The sequence below is a fragment of the Eubalaena glacialis genome, chromosome 6 (genome assembly GCF_028564815.1).
Source record: "Eubalaena glacialis isolate mEubGla1 chromosome 6, mEubGla1.1.hap2.+ XY, whole genome shotgun sequence".
Classification (NCBI taxonomy): domain Eukaryota; kingdom Metazoa; phylum Chordata; class Mammalia; order Artiodactyla; family Balaenidae; genus Eubalaena; species Eubalaena glacialis.
In genome coordinates this window covers 36,710,673-36,729,348 of record NC_083721.1, presented here as the reverse complement: position 1 = coordinate 36,729,348, position 18,676 = coordinate 36,710,673, and positions in this window count along the sequence as shown.

Sequence of the window (18,676 nt, the reverse complement as noted above, 5' to 3'; positions counted from 1 at the left end):
CTTATAAAATCCCTTCTACTTCACCTATTCCATCCTCCTGCCCTCTACAATCCCAACCCCCACTACATGCACACACAGGTATGCCTGACAACCAGTGACCTAATATCTCTACAGTTTTGCATTTTCCAGAATGGTATATATGGGAGTCACACAGTGTGTAGGTATTTCAGAATTTATTCTCGTACTTAGAAATATAAATTTTAGATTCATCCATGCATTTTTGTGGCTTGATAACTCGTTTCTTTTAATCACTTCATAATATTTTATTCTCTAAATGTTCCATAGCTTATCCATTCACCTATTGAAAGAAATTTTAATTGTTTCCAGTTTGGGGCAATTATGAATAAGCTGCTGTGAATATTTGTGTGCATATTTTTATGCACATACATTTTTTAATCAGTTGGTAAATACTTAGAATTCTGATTGCTGAATCAGACTATGTTTACTTTTATAAGAAACTGTAAAATTGTCTTTCAAAATAACAGTACTATGTTGTATCTCACCAACAATGAATGAGAGTTTCTTAACAATGTTTGGTATTGTCAGATTATTTGGACTTTAGTCATTCTAATGGGTGTGTACTGGCATTTGACTAATGACATTATCCTCAGCATCTTTTTATGTGCTTATTTGTCATTTGTACATCTCCTTTGGTGAGGTGTCTGTTAAGATAATTTGTTCATTTTTAATTATTTTTTTAGAGTTGAATTTTAAAAGATCTTTATATATTTTGGATATAATTCCTTTATTAGATATGTGTTCTACACAAATTTTCTCCCAAGGTCTCTCCTGTTATTTCATTCTCTTAAGAGTATCTTGTGCACATTGGAAGTTTCTAATTGTAATAGAGTCCATTTATCATTTTTTTCTTCTATGTTTTGTATTTATGTATCTGATATGTCATCATCAAAACCAAGATCATGTAGATATTCTTGTGATTTCTTCTGGAAATTTTATCTGTCTGTAGTTTACATTTAGGTCTATGATCCATTTTGAGTTGAGTTTTTGAAAAGAGTAAGGTCTGTGTCCAGAGTTTTTTTTTGTTTTTTGTTTTGTTTTGTTTTGTTTTTTGATATGGATATGCAGTTGTTCCAGCACCATTTGTTAAAAAGACCATTATTTCACCATTGATTTACCTTTGCATTTTTGCCCAAAATATCAGTTGACTATATTTGTATCAGTCTATTCTGGAGTTTCTATTCTGTTTCATTCACCTATGTGTCTATTTTTTCCCCAATATCAATCTGTCTTGATTAATGTAGCTTTATATTATGTCTTGAAATCAAGCGTGTCAGACCAACTTTCTTCTTCTTCAATACTATGCTGGCTATTCTGGGATTTTTTTCCATATAAACTTTAGAATCAGTTTGTCAATAGCCATAAGGTAACTTCCTGAGATTTTGTTTGAGATTGCAATGAATTTATAAAACAAGTTGGCAAAACTTGACAGCATAACAATTTTAAATCTTCCTATCAATAAACATGGACTAGCTCTTCATTTATATTGATCTTTTGTTTCTATCATCAGTGTTTTGCTGTTTTCTGCATAAGATCCTATACATATTTTCTTAGATTTACACCTACATAATTTTTGTATTATTATAAATGGTATTGTTTTATTAATTTCTAAATTCAATTGTTCATTACTGATATGTTGAAAATAAATTTTAAAAAATATAGGCATTCTGCTACATTGCTTTGTCATTTATTAATTTCAGGAATATTTTTGTAGATTCTTTCCACTTTTCAGATAGACAATGATGTCATCTATGAATAAATTCACTTTTATGTCTTCCTTTTTACTCTCTGTACCTCTTATTTATTTTGTATTAAGAGTGGGGTGCTGAAGTCTTCAACTATAACTGCCAATTTGTCTATTTCTTATTTCAATTCTATTAATTTTGTCTTATGTATTATTGTACTCTCCTGTTAGTGCATACCTAGTTAAAATTATTATGTATTCTTAGAGAACTGACACTTTTATCATTACTGAATGTCTCTTTCATCCCTAATAATTTTCCTTCTTCTGAAGTCTGCTTTGTCTGAAATTAATATTGCAACTCCAGCTTTCTTTTAATTAATATTAGCATGTACATCTTTTACCATTCCTTAATGTTTAATGTATCTGAGACTTAATATTTAAAGTGAGTATTTTGTAGAGGGGACATGAAGATGGTGGAGTATGAGGACACTGAGCTCATCCCCCCCCCCCATAAACACATCAAAATACATCTACACTAAAATAACTCTTGCTAAAAACAACTTGGAGACTGCCATAAAGGCTTTTTTACAACCAAGACTATAAAGAAAGATCTACATGGAGTCAGGTAGGAAGGGAGGAAAAGCAATAGGGTCAGGACCTGTGGCCATAGCAGGGGACACAGATGAGGAGGGGGATATCATGGGCTTGAGGATCTTCTATGAAGAATGAGGGGTTGAGTCACATATTGGGTATGCCAGCCCTGGGGTCTGACACCAGGAAGATGAGTCCCCTGAGGTGGTTTGAAAACCAGTGGAACTTACCAAAGAGCTATAAGAAAACAAGACTCCATTTGTGAAGAGTGCATGCACATGCTTACTTCCTCCCAGGAACAGCATGGAGGAAGCATACTGAAAACTGCAGGGGGCGCTGGGCAGTTTCCCGTGACAATCCCAGAAAGCATCCAGCTCACACCGGTTGCCTGACTAGCCCCTTTGCTCTGGCACTGCTCTCCACTAGGGCAGAAGTGCTGTTGCCAAGGAGAGTGTGCACTCTTAGAGGGAACTGAGCCGTCTTGGACCCAACCTTGCCTCTGAAAAAGGTGAAGGAAAACATTATCAGCATGCACAGAGGCAGCAGTTTGAAAATTGTCTGTGGCTCTGAGTGGCTTGATGAACCATCCCAGCACACATCCTAGCCTGAAAAGGATGCCTCTCTCGATCCAGCTCTGCTCTCCACTAGGGTGGAGGTTGCTGTTGCCAAGGAGAGTACATACACTTAGAGGGAACAAAGCCAGCTTAGACCAAAACCTAAGAGCTGCTTCAGCACTCTGAGCTCTGAACTCACACCCAATAGGGTGATGACTGACACTGAGCACAGTAGAAGCCTTGGATCACACCCGGCTCTGGCTCTAGATCCTCCATCTCCAGTCTACCTCTGACTAAGGACAGTATCTGCCAGCATACCCCAGGGGAAGATGTGACTCATGCTCACTTCAGTTCCAGCTTTCCCACCAAAACCACTGAGCATACACTGATTGCATAGGGATGATCCCACCCAATGACACTCCTTCAAGACTAGGATAGGTAACTGTTTCACCTGATTTCATAGAGACAGATAAAGTTAAATAATAAGAGATACAGAGGAATATGTTTCAAATTAAAGAACAAGAAAAAACTTTGAAAAAAACCCTAATACAACAGAGATAAATGATTTATCACATAATGAGTTCAAAGCAATAGTAATAATAATACTAACTGAATGTGGGAAAAGAATAGATGAACACAGTGAGAATTTTAACAAGAAAAAGGAGAAAGTAGAGGCAGAGAGATGAAGAATACAATAACTGAAATGAAAAATACACTAGAAGGTATTAACAGCAGACTAGGTGACTCAGAAGAATGCATGTGACATACAAAATAGAATAATGAAAATCACCCAATCAGAACAGCAAAAAGGTTAAAAATGAGGATATTTTAAAGGACCTCTGAGACAACACATAATCTTCCAAAACTGAATCAGGAAAAATAGATAATCTTAACAGACCAATCCTTGTAGTAAAACTGAATCAGTAATCAAAAAACTCCCAGCAAACCAAAGTCCAGGGCTAGATGACTTCACAGGAAAATTCTACCAAACATATAAAGAAGAGCTAATACCTATTTTTTTTAAACTATTACAAAAAATGGAAGACAACGGAACACTCCAAATTCATTTTATGAAGCCACAATTGCCTTGATAAAACTAAACCTAGACACTTAAAAAAACAAACAAACAAAAAAAACAAAAAAACAAAAAGGAAAATTACAGGCCAATATCTCTGATGAATATAGAAGCAAAACTCTTTAACAAAATATTAGCAAACAGAATACAACTGTATATGAAAAGGATCATACACCATGATCAAGTGGGATTTACTCCTGGGATGCAAGGATGGTTCAATACCTGCAGATCAATCAATGCAATACACCACATTAACAAAATGAAGGATAGAAATCAAAAGATCATCTCAACAGATGCAGGAAAAAAAGTGACAATGTATGTATAGAGGGAACATATCTCAAAATAATAGGCCATTTAAGACAAACCCACAGATAATCTTATACTCAATGGTAAAAAACTAAAAGCTTTTCCTCTAAAATCAGGAAAAAGACAAGGATGCCCACTCTCACTACTTCTATTTAGCATAATTGGAAGTCCAAGACACAGCAATCAGACAAGAAAAAAACAATAAAAAGCATACAAAGTGGAAGGGAAGAAGTGAAACTGTCACTGTTTGCAGATGACATGATAGTATATATAGAAAAATTTAAAGTGTCCACACAAAAACTATTAGAACTAATAAATGAATTCAACAAAGCTGCAGGATACAAGATTACTATATAGAAATATGTAGCTTTTCTATAGACAAATAATGAACTATCAGAAAGAAAAAGCAAGAAAGCAGTCCCATTTAAAATCACATCAAAAAGAATAAGATACCAGGAATAAACCTAACCAAGGAGATGAAAGACTTTAACTTTGAAAAATATGAAACACTGATGAAGGACACTGAAGATGATACAAAGAAATGGAAAGATATTCTGTTTTCATGGATTGGAAGAATTAATATTTTAAAATGCACCTACAACCCAAAGGAATATACAGTTTTAATGCAATCCCCATCAAAATTCTCATTATGTTTTTCACAGAACTAGAACAAATAATCCTAACATTTATATGGAACCACAAAAGACCCCAAATAGCCAAAGAATTCTTGAGAAAAAAGAGCAAAGCTGGTGGTATCACTCTCCCTTACCTCAGACTATACTGCAAAGCTATAGTCATCTAAACAACATGGTACTGGCACAAAAACAGATAAAGTGATTAATGGAACAGAATAGAGAGCCCAGAAATAAATGTATGCACATATGGTCAATCTATGATGAAGGAGACAAAAATATACAATAGGAAAAAGACCGTGTCTTCAATAAGTGGTGCTGGGAAAACTGAAAAGCTACATAAAAAAGAATGAAATTAGAAGATTTTCTCACACCACATACAGAAATGAACTCAAAATGAATTAAATATTGTAAAACAACTATATCCCAATTTAAAAAAATGAAACCAGAACCTCAAGGGTTTTATAGATATGTGTGCAGTGACACAGAAGAGAGGAGGGGGGAGATAAAGAGAGAAGAAGGAAAGACAAAAGTAGGAGGAGAATGAAGCTCTAATTCTGCTTTTCTCTGGACTGTTACCAGCATGTTCTGAATTAGCAAGTCTGTTTACCATCCGTCCTTCCCCCATCTGAAGATAAACTAACTTCTGCTTTACATGAAGCTGGCGTGCTAATGGCACAGTGTAAGTGGACATTTCTCTCTGTATAACATTCTACTGTCTAATTAAAGTCAAAATTACAATGCATTCTGCTATGTGAATAAAGCCAAATTGATCCTCCAAAAAAAAAAAAAGACCTATATGTAAGACCTAAAACCATAAAACTCCTAGAAGAAAACATAGGCAGAATACTCTTTGACGTAAGTCATAGCAATTTGGGAGGGGGAATTACCTATCTGCTCAGGCTATGGTAACAATCACAAAAATAAACAAATGGGACCTAATTTAACTCAAAAGCTCTTGCACGGCAAAAGAAACCACTTACAAAATGAAAAGAAAACCAGTTGAAGGAGAGAAAATATTTGCAAGTGATATATCCAATAAGGGGTTACTATCCAAAGTATATGAAGAGCTCATACAACTCACATACAAAAAACAACCCAAATAAAAATGGGCAAAAGACTGGAATAGACATTTTTCCAAAGAAGATGTACAGATGGACAACAGGCACATGAAAAGATGCTCAAAATTGCTAATCATCAGACAAATGCAAGTAAAAAACACAAGCTATCACCTCATATCTGTCAAAATGGCTATTGTCAAAAAGACCACAAATAACACATTTTTAGGAGGATGTGGAGAAAAGGGTATCCTAGTACACTTCTGGTGGGAATGTAAATGTAAATTGGCATCCATCATGGAAAACAGTATGGAGCTTCCTAAAAAAAACTAAAAATAGAATGACCATATGATCCAGCAATTCCACTCCTGGAAAGACATCTGAAGAAAATGAAAACACTAATTTGAAAATATAGATGTACCCCAATGTTCATAGCAGCATTATTTATGATTGCCAAGATATGGAAGCAACCTAAGTGTCCATCAACAGACGAATGGATAAAGAAGAATTGGTATACGCACACACACACAATGGAATATTAGTCATAAAAAAGAATGAAATTTTACTATTTGCAACATCATGGGTGGCCCTGAAGGGTATTATGCTTAGTGAAATAAGTCACACAAAGAAAGACAAATACTGTGCATATCCCTTAAATGCGGAATCTAAAAAATAAAACAAAGGAATGAATATTACAGAACAGACTCATAGAATAATCTAGTGGTTACCAGTGGGGAGCAGGATATGGGAAGGGGCAAGATAAGGGTAAGATATTAAGAGGTAAAGCTACTATGTATAAATTAAATAAGATACCATCATATATTATACAGCACAGGGAATATAGCCAATATTTTATAAACCTTTAAATGTAGTATAATCTATAAAAATATCCAATTACTATGTTATACACCTGAAACGAATAATATAAATCAACTATACTATAATAACAAATTAAAAACAAAATAAATAAATGGGTATCATTGGCTTGCTCTGTCACCCATGCCGACAATCACTGTTTTTTATTTGATGTATGTAGGCGGGTCACATTTAAAGTGATTGTTAATATAGTTGGATTAATGTCTATCATGTTTGTAACTATTTTCTATTTGTAAAATGATTTTCTTCTTTGCTCTCTTTTTCTGCCTTAAATGGTCTCAAATGAACATTTTATGTGATTTCATTTTATCTTTTCTCTTAGCACATGAATTATACTCATTTTTTATACTTTGGTGCTGTTTTCCCTAGTATTTTCAATATGCATTTTTAACTAATAAAAGTCTACTTTCTCATAACACTATTTTACTTTATATGTAGTGTAGGACCTTATAACAATTTTCCAAATTTCTTCTTCCATCCCTTTTGATCTTGATACCACTCCTTTCACTTACCCAATATAATGTTAATATTACTACCTGGAAAAGACTTTTTTCTTTTACTTCAATTGTAAATAAAAATATTTAAAAGATATTTCACTACTAATGTTTTTTCTTTCTTTATGTAAGCATAAACTTCTGACCTATATCTCTGTATCATTTACCTTCTACCTGAAGAACTTTAACATTTCTTGTAGAAAAGAACCACTGGCAATGAATTCCCTCAGTGTTTGAGAACAACTTTATTTCCCTTCACTTTTGAAGAATAATATTGTTGGATATAGAATTCTAGTTTGGTTGACTTTACTTTTCACTCAGGATGTTGGCTTGCCTTGAAATATAATTTCTCTGAGGAGTCCGAGAAAAGTCATTGATTTTCAGTTTGTTCAGAATGGTCTTATTTAAAGACCTAGTGATGAGTTCTAATCTCTACATGTTGGAATGAAAATCAGAAGTCACAGGTATTTTTTTAAAGAAATTAGTGTTGCTATCAACAGTCATAAAATGGATTGCATTATCTAAGGTAAAATGATAATCAAATCACATATGACCTGTCTGTCTAATTATAACCAGTAGTGACACTAACAGGTTATACTCACAGCTTCATTGGCTTCTTATGTCAGAGTATACCCATGACCCAACCTCATATTTTTCTCTATCTTTGGAGAGGTCCTTTATACTTTTTGTCATTCTTATGTCATTATTATTTTTAAAGTCCTTATATGGTCTAATCAGGAATTCATGACCTGTTATCCACAAAATTCCCTATAAGCTTTATCTGAAACCTGACTTTCCCTGAAGACTTTCTTCTATATCTATTCAATTGTGACTATTTTCTTTATCATATTTGTCTAACTTTGGTGTGTAGGTAAAGAAGATGCTCTTATTTCTTATTGATGCTTCCAGATTGATATTCATTCTTCCTTTCAAAATACCACTCTTCCCATGAAGTTTGTAATATTAGAGTATATCTTACTCCTTCCAGTTGTTGTCATCTATAGAACTCTTTGCCATTCCTTGAAGAGTCACCCTTATCTCTAACATTATCCTGATCTAAGTCTTGGTAATTTTAATATACCCCTGTTCAGTCCCTTAAGTGCCATGGCTTTTCATTTCTTTGATCTATTTCTCTACAATGCTCTAGTCTTCACCCCTCTTCAACCATATACCTCATCCTTTTTCACCATCCTGACTTTGCCATTAAGTGTTACACATCATTTCTAATGTCAGTTATAATTCCACATTTTGATATCCACTTTACTTTCTCTTTTTCTTTAATGTTATCAACCCCAACAAGTTTTGACTTCTAATTTATTGACCATAACACTCTTCCATTTTTCTTTCATTCCTTTAATGGTCTTGCTTTCTTCTTAGGTTAGATTGATGTCATATGATGAATATGCTTTCAAAATTTATGACCTCACCAACTGTATCACACTTGTCTGGCACAAACACAATCATGGTCTGCAATCTATCCCACTATTAGTGTGGAAAGTAAAAATGCAGAAAAAAAGACAAGTTCACAATGTTCTGAGTGGGTGAAAGTTGATGAAATGGAGGGCATAAATAATTAGAAGTGATGTCCTTACAAAGAAACAGTTTATATAGACCAACAGGAGGGGAGGGAGAATAGATGGGCACAAATTCAGGGACTGAAGGAAAAAAAAAGTATTTCATAAAATTTGTGAGAAATGTGATTTGGAGGTAAATTTCTAATGTTTAGGATTACACTGGAATTAAAGAGTAAATATATATAGTGGAGCTAATTGGCATTGCTATGTACTAATTATCCATAATGTTTGCTGGCCTGGGAACAGAAAAAATCAAACAAATTTTTGTGACTACCTTTAGTTTTTGGACTGGAAAAAATATGACCAAAATTACAAAATGTAAGCTCTGTATAGTGTAGGTAAAAAGCATACTCTGCTGTTTGACCCATGAAATTCAATCTTAATTGGAATAAAATCAAACATTGGTAGTTTGAAAGAAATAACAACAAAAAATGAACAATTCAGAAGATTAAAGGTCAAGAGAGTGTACTATTGCGATGATCTAAATTAATTTTGTCTCCACCTCTCACTCTATTACATTTACCTAAGCTCTGTCAAACCTTTAAGACATGGACATTGCACTCTGAACCAGTTTCAGTCAATTTGCTGCTTGCCTAGCAACCTGAGTTTGTGAACTACCATTCTCTGAATGGAGACCATATTTTATACAATGATGCAAATCACAATTTTTCTGTCTGGTAATACTGGCACTCTATAGAAACAAAACCACATAGTTCATAATTTGACCCTAAACTATCTCAAATATGTACATCTAATATAAGCTCAAGTTCAGAATTAGAGAAAGCATGATTCATCCACATAACTCACTTAATAAATAAAGACTTTATGTAACTGACACATGAAAAGATGCTCAACATCACTAATCATCAGGGAAATGCAAGTCAAAACTATAGTGAGATCCCACCTCAAACCAATCAGAATGGCTATCATCAAAAAGCACACAAATAACAAATACTGGCGAGGATGACAAGAAAAGGGAACCCTCATACACTGCTGGTGGGAATGTAAATTGGTGCAGTCACTGTGGAAAACAGTAGGGAGTTTTCTCAAAAAAACTAAAAATAGAACTACCATATGACCCAACAATTCCACTCCTTGGAATATATCTGAAAAAACCAAAAACACTAATTTGAAAAGTTACATGGACCCCAGTGTTCCTAGCAGCATTATTTACAATTGCCAAGATACGGAAGCAACCTAAGTATCCATCAACAGATGAATGTATAAAGGTGATATATATATAATGGAATACTACTCAGCCATAAAAAAGAATGAAATTTTGCCATTTGCAGAAACATGGATGGACTTTGAGGGTATTATGTTAAGCAAAGTAAGTCAAAGAAAAACATATGATATCACTTATATGTGGAGTCTAAAAAATACAACAGACTAGTGAATATAACATAAAAGAAGCAGACTCACAGATATAAAGAACAAACTAGTGGTTGCCAGTGGAAAGAGGGAAGAGGGAGGGGCAACATAGGTAGAGGGGATTAAAAAGTACAAATTATTATGTATAAAATAAGCTACAAAGATATATTGTACAACACATGGAATATACCCAATATTTTATAATAATTATACATGGAGCATAATCTTAAAAAATTATGAATCAATATATTGTACACCTGTAACATATATTATACATCAACTACATTTCAATTTAAAAAAAGACTTTATGGATATCATCAAGTATATTCAATATTATAATGTCACTCATATATGAACTAGCAAATTCATTATGAACCTAGTTGAATTCACAGTTGTTTCACTTAGCATATTTAGAATACCAATAACCTTAAAGAGAGAGAGAAAAGTTCACAAAGGCACTCACAAAACTCTTTAAAATGTCATATTTTCTAACAAGTTATTTTTTACCTTGAATACACTTGAAAAATTAGCATACTGAAATGTAGGCTTCATCAAAGCCAGCTTCCATAGATCTGCTTTACATTAGTCCAAGTTCCAGTGGTAATTATTAGAGTTGGGTCATTTAACTGGCCTGTAATAAGAATACCAGTGAGCCAGTTCTCTTAGAAAATTTCCCTATTGTAGATAGCTACCTCTTCAGTTTGAATATTTTAGTGATAAAAAACTGCTCTCTATACAAAACATATTATTTTCAAGCTTGGAAAAGGAAAATGTGTATGCAGGCCATCCTTAATAGCCCCACAGGAAAACTGCCCAAGGTATTCTAATGAATTATTCAGCCATTAGATAGAACTGATACCCTGAACTTACACGAAGATGGACCAAACTTTTCTAAGCAGTTTGATTTTAAGCAGTCAGTAGAAGGGTGATTATGATACACTGTATCATTATTCATCGGAGCTAGGATCTAGGGTAATTGATATGATGGAATGGCAGTTCTTGTGGGATTGGTGGGAAAAGAAGTTTGGCGAGCAATAATTAAATTAATCTAGCTTGAAAATCAGATTTGAAAAATATTTGAGTTAAATCCCAGTAAACGTATTTTTCTAAACATTTAATACTTAGGAGTTATGAGTTCTTGAAGAAATGGTATATTGAAATGAAAATGTGTATACTTTGCTCCAAATGATATCTCACAGCAACAGTTTTCAGGCTGATTTCTTTACACGTTCTCTTTCTCTAGTTCCATTCCTCCTTCTCTGTGTGTGTGTGTGTGTGTGTGTGTGTGTGTGTGTGTGTTTTGCTCTTTTGCTTCAATCTTTTTTTTCTTTTTTTTTTAAATATTCCTTAGTAAGAACTTTTTTTTTTTAAATAGCTACTTTATTTATTTATTTATTTATTTATTTATTTATTTATTTTATTTAATTTATTAATTTATTTTTTGGCTGTGTTGAGTCCTCGTTTATTGTGCGAGGGCTTTCTCCAGTTGCGGCAAGCGGGGGCCACTCCTCATCGCGGTGCAGGGGCCACTCTTCATCGCGGTGCACGGGCCTCTCACTATCGCGGCCCCTCCCGTTGCGGGGCACAGGCTCCAGACGCGCAGGCTCAGTAGTTGTGGCTCATGGGCCCAGTTGCTCCGCGGCATGTGGGATCTTCCCAGACCAGGGCTCGAACCCGTGTCCCCTGCATTAGCAGGCAGACTCTCAACCACTGTGCCACCAGGGAAGCCCTGCTTCAATCTTAAATACAGTGAAGCGGGGATAGAAGAAAAATGGTTAGAGTCCACTGACTCTGGAGGTGGCATCCAATTCAATTTATACAGACTATGTTGTGACCTGGTTCCTCTCATGTCCAAATCTAGGTTTTACCTTTCCATTTGTTTCTGAGACCCTCTTCTACCACCACCACCACAACGACCACCACCACTACTACCATCTTTAATAGATTTCCCTATTGCATAAGTTAATTGGAGCCACACTCTTCCTAACAACCAAATAATCTGAGTGACACTAAGGTCTCTGGCTGGTTGGTTATATACATTTTTAATACCATGTAAAATGAATACATATATATGTCCACCTTTAAGGCATGAGTGTTGTAAATCTTTTCTCAAGAAATCTTTCTGTAATTTGAATTTCTGTATATAGAATGAGACATTCTATGCTATAGCATAGGGGTAGGTTGTATAACAAAATCAACATCTCATTTTTTTATTATGTTCTAACATAATCATGGTCACTCAGTTTATTTGCCATACATAACACTTGCTATTCCATTTGCTTAAGAATTTATCACTGCCTTTGAAAAACTGACCAAGATAGTTTAATTTATTTAAATTTTAATGCAAAATACATCTTTTTTACAAAAAGAGATTTATAATTTTCTAATTGAAAAGAGTTAGGAAATTATATTATTTTAAAGTATTCCAGTGACTTCCCTGGTGGTGCAGTGGTTGAGAGTCCACCTGCCAGTGCAGTGGACACGCGTTCGACCCCTGGTCCGGGAGGATCCCACATGCCGCAGAGCAACTAAGCTTTCGCGCCACAACTACTGAGCTCACATGTCACAACTACTGAAGCCCGTACACCTAGAGCCCGTGCTCCACAACAAGAGAAGCCACCACAATGAGAAGCACACACACCGCAACGAAGAGTAGCCCCGCTCACCACTAGAGAAAGCCTGCACGCAGCAACGAAGACCCAATGCAGCCAAAAATAAATTTAAAAATAAAAAGTATTCCAGAAATCAGAAAGCCAAAAAAACCCCAAAAAAAACCAGAAAACAAAAAACCTAATCTCTAGCTGTAGAAACCAGAGCAGCAGCTCTAGAAACTGCTAGGGGAAAAATATCTGAACAAGATTTATAAAGATGCATTCCTAGTAAAATCCTGTATAATTATCAACTATTTCAATGAGTTATTCTATCTTTATTCCTAGTGGTTATTTTGCCAGGGTGTATAAAATTCTAAAAGGACACCTTTTCTGCCTATCTACTACCTAGTTCTTCTGATGACAACTCAGAAAAGGTGACTGCAGGGATTCTCTCGGCAATATTCTCTGTTTGAAACTTTTACTTTAAATCAAATCCCTTATGGTGAATGTCAGGCATATGCCCTCATTTTGTCTCCAGTAGGAGGAAAATTCTTAAAGTATATTTTTTCAAGGACAGTTGTAATATTGTAGTGGTTAATAGCACCAGTTTCTAGAGTCAGAACCTTACCTCTGTCTCATATTATCTTTGTGATTTTATGCAATCTGTTTCACCTATTGAAGCTTCCATTTCTCATACCTAAGGCAAGAATATTAAAGGCACCTACTACATCCAGGGATTACTGTTATGATCAACTGAATAATATGTGTAAAATTATCAGCACACTGCCTGGCATTAGTATGTACTCAATAAGTGTTTGCTATAAATTAATTGTATTTATGTAGCCTGTAAACAGATGAATCAGCATATTTTTTATTATCCTAAAAAATCATATTCATTGAAAAGACAATCTAAGTAAAATGTGTTATTCTTTCAAATATTTATTAAGTATCTCCTGTGTGATAAACATTGCTAAAAACTAATGAAATTTCATAGAGGAAGTGTAGATCATAGGTGAAAATATCTAACAATTGTTTGCTGTGTGATTTTTAAGAGGAGTAGTTATTAATATCAACTAGGTCTATTTGGTTTTCAATTCTCAAACAAGTTTTGAATAGATAGTAATTGAACAAGAACAACATAAATTCCTAACCCAATATTTTCTTCTAAGCCAAAGGACATCACAGATTTTAGCTGCTATAATACTATAAAGCCTTTTGAATACAAAGCCTCTAGTGCATGAAATGATTGATGATGATACTCCTGATGTTGTAAAGTTGTAATCTGTCTCTTGTTCAAATGGGATGCCAAGACAGCTAATAAATTTCCCAACACTGGAGAGACAGGCCTATGGCATGTAGAGGGTCAGTTGAAAGAGAATAGATCTTTTTCTGAGCTTGCTGAAGTACAGATCCAAAATCCCTAACCCCCAATACTGTTTTTCTTAAGTCTGTTGCAGTCTTACTTGGCAGACAGACCTGATGTAAAGGATGGGAGGATGTTATAGTCTTTAGTCTATAGTCCTTGTGATAAATAGCATATTTATATTTTTTATTAGAGTGTGCTGCTATAGGCTCCACTGAGAGTGCTACACAATATCCAGTCTATACATTGCATTGCCTTTAAAAATTGAAAAATGTTTAATTCTGGAGTATAACTGGACTCAGGGGTTCTAAATAAGTAACTGTGGACTATTTTTGAGAAACTAGAAGTGTTGTTTCCTTCTTCTAAATTGTACTTTCCCATATTCGTCAGTCACTACTTGTGTGTGTTCATGTTTTAAACATATTTCGTATATAGATATACAAATATATGTTAAACATGTTTTAATATGTGAATAAATATATCTTTTACATTCTCATAAAATGAGCAAAAAAATGCAGATAATTTTATAGTTCATGAAAACCAGTAATAAACTGTTTTTCAGAAAATTCATATCACCCTTTATTTTCTTTTGATTATTTTAAACGTGATTGATATATTTTCACATATATTTCTAGGATTTTTATTAAAATAGGAATATTTTTATACCCTGATAATTTACATTTTGTCTTTTGTGCCTAATTTGCTCATATAATTTGCCCTATTTTAGGTCAACAGCCATTTCTCATTCGTATTATTTTACAGTTATATTACTTCAATATGTGTTACAATTATATTTTTGAATACAGATATTCACTAAAAATACTTAGATAGAAAAAACATTTTAAAAATTTTGTTAATTCTTCCTGTAAAGTTACATTTTGAAGTTCTTACACAAATTTCAGGTAGTTACCAACAGATTTTCTCATGTCAAAAATTGCAAATTTTAGCGGTTTTAACAATATTTTTACAGTATTGATATTTACTTGTGTAAAGTGTGAAGTGAAAGAGTTATATTTTCCCAAAATAATTAATTCATTTCCCAGGAATCTTAATTTAGTTTTCATTTAGAGTATTCATTTAATTAAAGCACTATCTTTTTAAAATTAGGACAGGCAATGCTAATGGGCTTTATCTTGAGTGCCAATTTTGATGAAATGACTGTGAATATGCAATATGGTGAGAGTAACTGGAGTTCACGTTAAGACTTAGTGGCAGAGAGTGCCAGGATGGGTTATCCAAACCTCTCTTTGATGAAGGACAGGAAACTACTGGCACAGTTGCCTGTATTTAAGGCATATAAGTTTAAGGTTTTCATTTCTGCCTCATTTTTTTCTGAACATTTGATTAGTATCAAATCTCTTGCCAGCACTACCATATTGATTGTTAAATTTTCCATTTTATTTTATTATCTAGTATTAAAATTATCACATTGTTTTTTTCTTTTTCCCAACATTTCTTTTCAGTTCTCACATTTCATACTTTCAAATAAACCTTAGAATGATAATATGTATTGTAATATATTTTTAATAATGCATAACAGAGAATTTGATTGAAATGTCTTTAAATCTGTTAACTAATTCATGGAAAACAATTTCCTACAAGAGTTAGTATACAAATATTGATAGTATTTTGTTTCTCAGGAAGTGGTAATAGGTGTTATACAGATGCTATTAATTTTATTTCACTTATTATTCTTTGCATAATGAATAAGAATGTCTTACTATTTTTTAACTAATAAACATAGAGAACTTATGATTTTTTTTTTCCTACCAGTATATCTAGGAAAACTACAAAATCTTTTGCTTGGTTACTTTATGTCTAATGAATTTACTGAGTGTTTTATATTTCAGTTGAATATATTTGGTTAACAAGGTAAATATTCATATTTTTGTGAAATGCCATTGTACCACAAAAATAGTTGTTTATTTTTTCTTTGTATTCCTGATTATTAGCGCTAAAAAGTCCCTAATTATCTTTGTTAAATAAAAATAATACTATAATAATAAATAAATAATACTAATAATGGTGGCTATATTTGCCTCCCTCCTGATTTGAGAAGACTAAAATGATTTATGGCAAAACATACTAAGTTTAAGGATGTAATATTTTATTCTACTAAAAAAATCAGTAGAGAAGCTTTAGTAGACTGCATCAAAAGATGTTACAGATTATATATCATGATGCTGTCATTCTTTTCCCCTTAGCTTAGTACTGCTCTTTATATACACCTACTACTGTTTATACATAAAAACACACAGTAATCAACAAAAATGCATACACAAATTTTATCTCTCTCTCTGTCTCTGTCTATTTGTCTCTCTGTGTATGTATCTGCTATCCTATCTGCTTTTCTGTTAACCACCTCTTCCTCTCATGCTCCCCCAAACTAGAAACAATTTGTATGTCTGTCTCTCCTCAGAGGTGTTGAACATTCCTTGGAATTCAATCCTCTTAGTTGCATTGTGGCCTTAACTCTCTGATGGGTCAGAATAAGTTATGATTTTGTAGATTATTTGGATTTTTTCTCATTATTAGAATAGATACAATGTTGCTTTTTTCCATATTTGAAGCAGAATTCTACAGATTTATGATATATCATTTTTCATCAAAATTTTGTGCAAAATATTCTCTAATTTTCATTGGGATTTGTTATTACCCATGGTCAAGCTATTTAGGTAATGGTTATTTAATTCCAAAATATATGAGGATTTTAAAATTATATTTGGGTTTCTGTTGTTGTTTCTGGCTTAATTCCACCATGCATTTCAGTGCTTTTATATTTGTTGAAATCAGCGTTTTGTAACAATATTTGTTGAGATTAGCTTTTTGTAACAATGGCTAAATTTTGTAACTGTTTAGTTGTGTTTAGACAGTCATTCTCTATATATGTGTATATACACATATACACATGTTCAATTACATACACAAAGAAGAGAGAGAAAGATTGGGAGAGATTGCCATCATAATCCAAAAATCAGGTAAATTTTTATATATGAATGATTACTATGTTACTTGCATGGCTTTTACTTTCTAGATAACCAAGTCTAGATGTCACACCATTTAATGAATTAAACTGCCAAACTGCTTTTTATAATATGTGAGTATACTTATAAATTGAGTAAAACAATGCCATAATTATAATTTGTAAGGTCTTTGATAAAAGTTGAAAAAAAACTGACAATGAAATTTCAATTTATACTTAGAACACAAATTTTAAAATACTACAATATGGATTTGTCCTTGAAACCAATTGTACTCTTTAGTTTCCTGTGGTTCTAACAAGAGCCAAGAAAATTTCTTTTTCCTAAGCTAATTTGAGTTTGTTATTTGCAAGTAAAGTTTTTCTTAGTCAAGTGGCTATAAAACATGTGAAAATCCCTTTGTATTTAAGGTAACCATATAATTTATCATCTAGGCTGGGACACTTATGAGAATGAAAGGGAATGCTATTGATAATTTACACTTGGAAATAGGCATAAACCCAAGCTGTTCAGGGGAAACTTGAAAGTCTGTCCACTTTACCTTACACCACTTTAAGTTTGATTGTAATCAAACTTTCAATCAGCTCTAACAGTAACAATGATATATTTTGCCACCAACATTAATAATATTACTGTTTTACTAAAGAAACACACTTAGGTACAAACTGAAGTTGGCTAACAATAAATCTTAATTCAAATTAACTCACAAATGAGACATTTATTTTTTCTGCTTTCTATTTCCTCTTCCTCCACCTTTAAAATTCATGTCAGCATTCTTTCTAGTAAGCTCCCTTAATTACTATAATTCAAGATGACCAAGACTTTATAGGCATACTAGTGTTCAAGTAGATCCTTGCTTTGTATGGAGGTATGATAGGATACCATTCAGATCCATTCTAATTCTGAAAATATTAATAAAATTTTTATTAAGGTGGTTGAGTTATTCTTAAATTATACAAATAGAAACTAAACAATAGAATCAACAAAGTGATAGTTAATTATATGCACAATCAAGCCAGTCTTTAAACTAAGTATGAAGTACCATAATAACTGAATAATTGAAAGTTTGCTATGTGCCAGTCACCATTTTAAGTACTTTATATATAAATCAATTTGTCTCAGATTGCCATATTTTAAAACTCCAGGGGATATCATTTACACAGATACATGAGAATGGTAATTTTAGAGTGATGCAATTGTGTGGTTTTATTTAACCTTCTTAAAACCCTGTAAGTTGGTACTCCTATTGTTCTCACTTTATGAATTAGTACAATGAGAAAAATTTAAATAACTTGTTCCAAGTATTTCAGCTAGTAAGTAGGGGAGCTGGTTTCAAAGCCTTCACTGTAAATACATTCACTCATCAAAAAACTGTTTATTGAGCACCTCCTCTGCTCAAGGCACTGTACTAAGCACTGAGAATATGATTAGGATATGTGGTTAGAATGGGATCTCTATCTCTCTCACTCTCTCTCTCTGCTCCAGCAGAAATTGTGTTACTGGTGTAT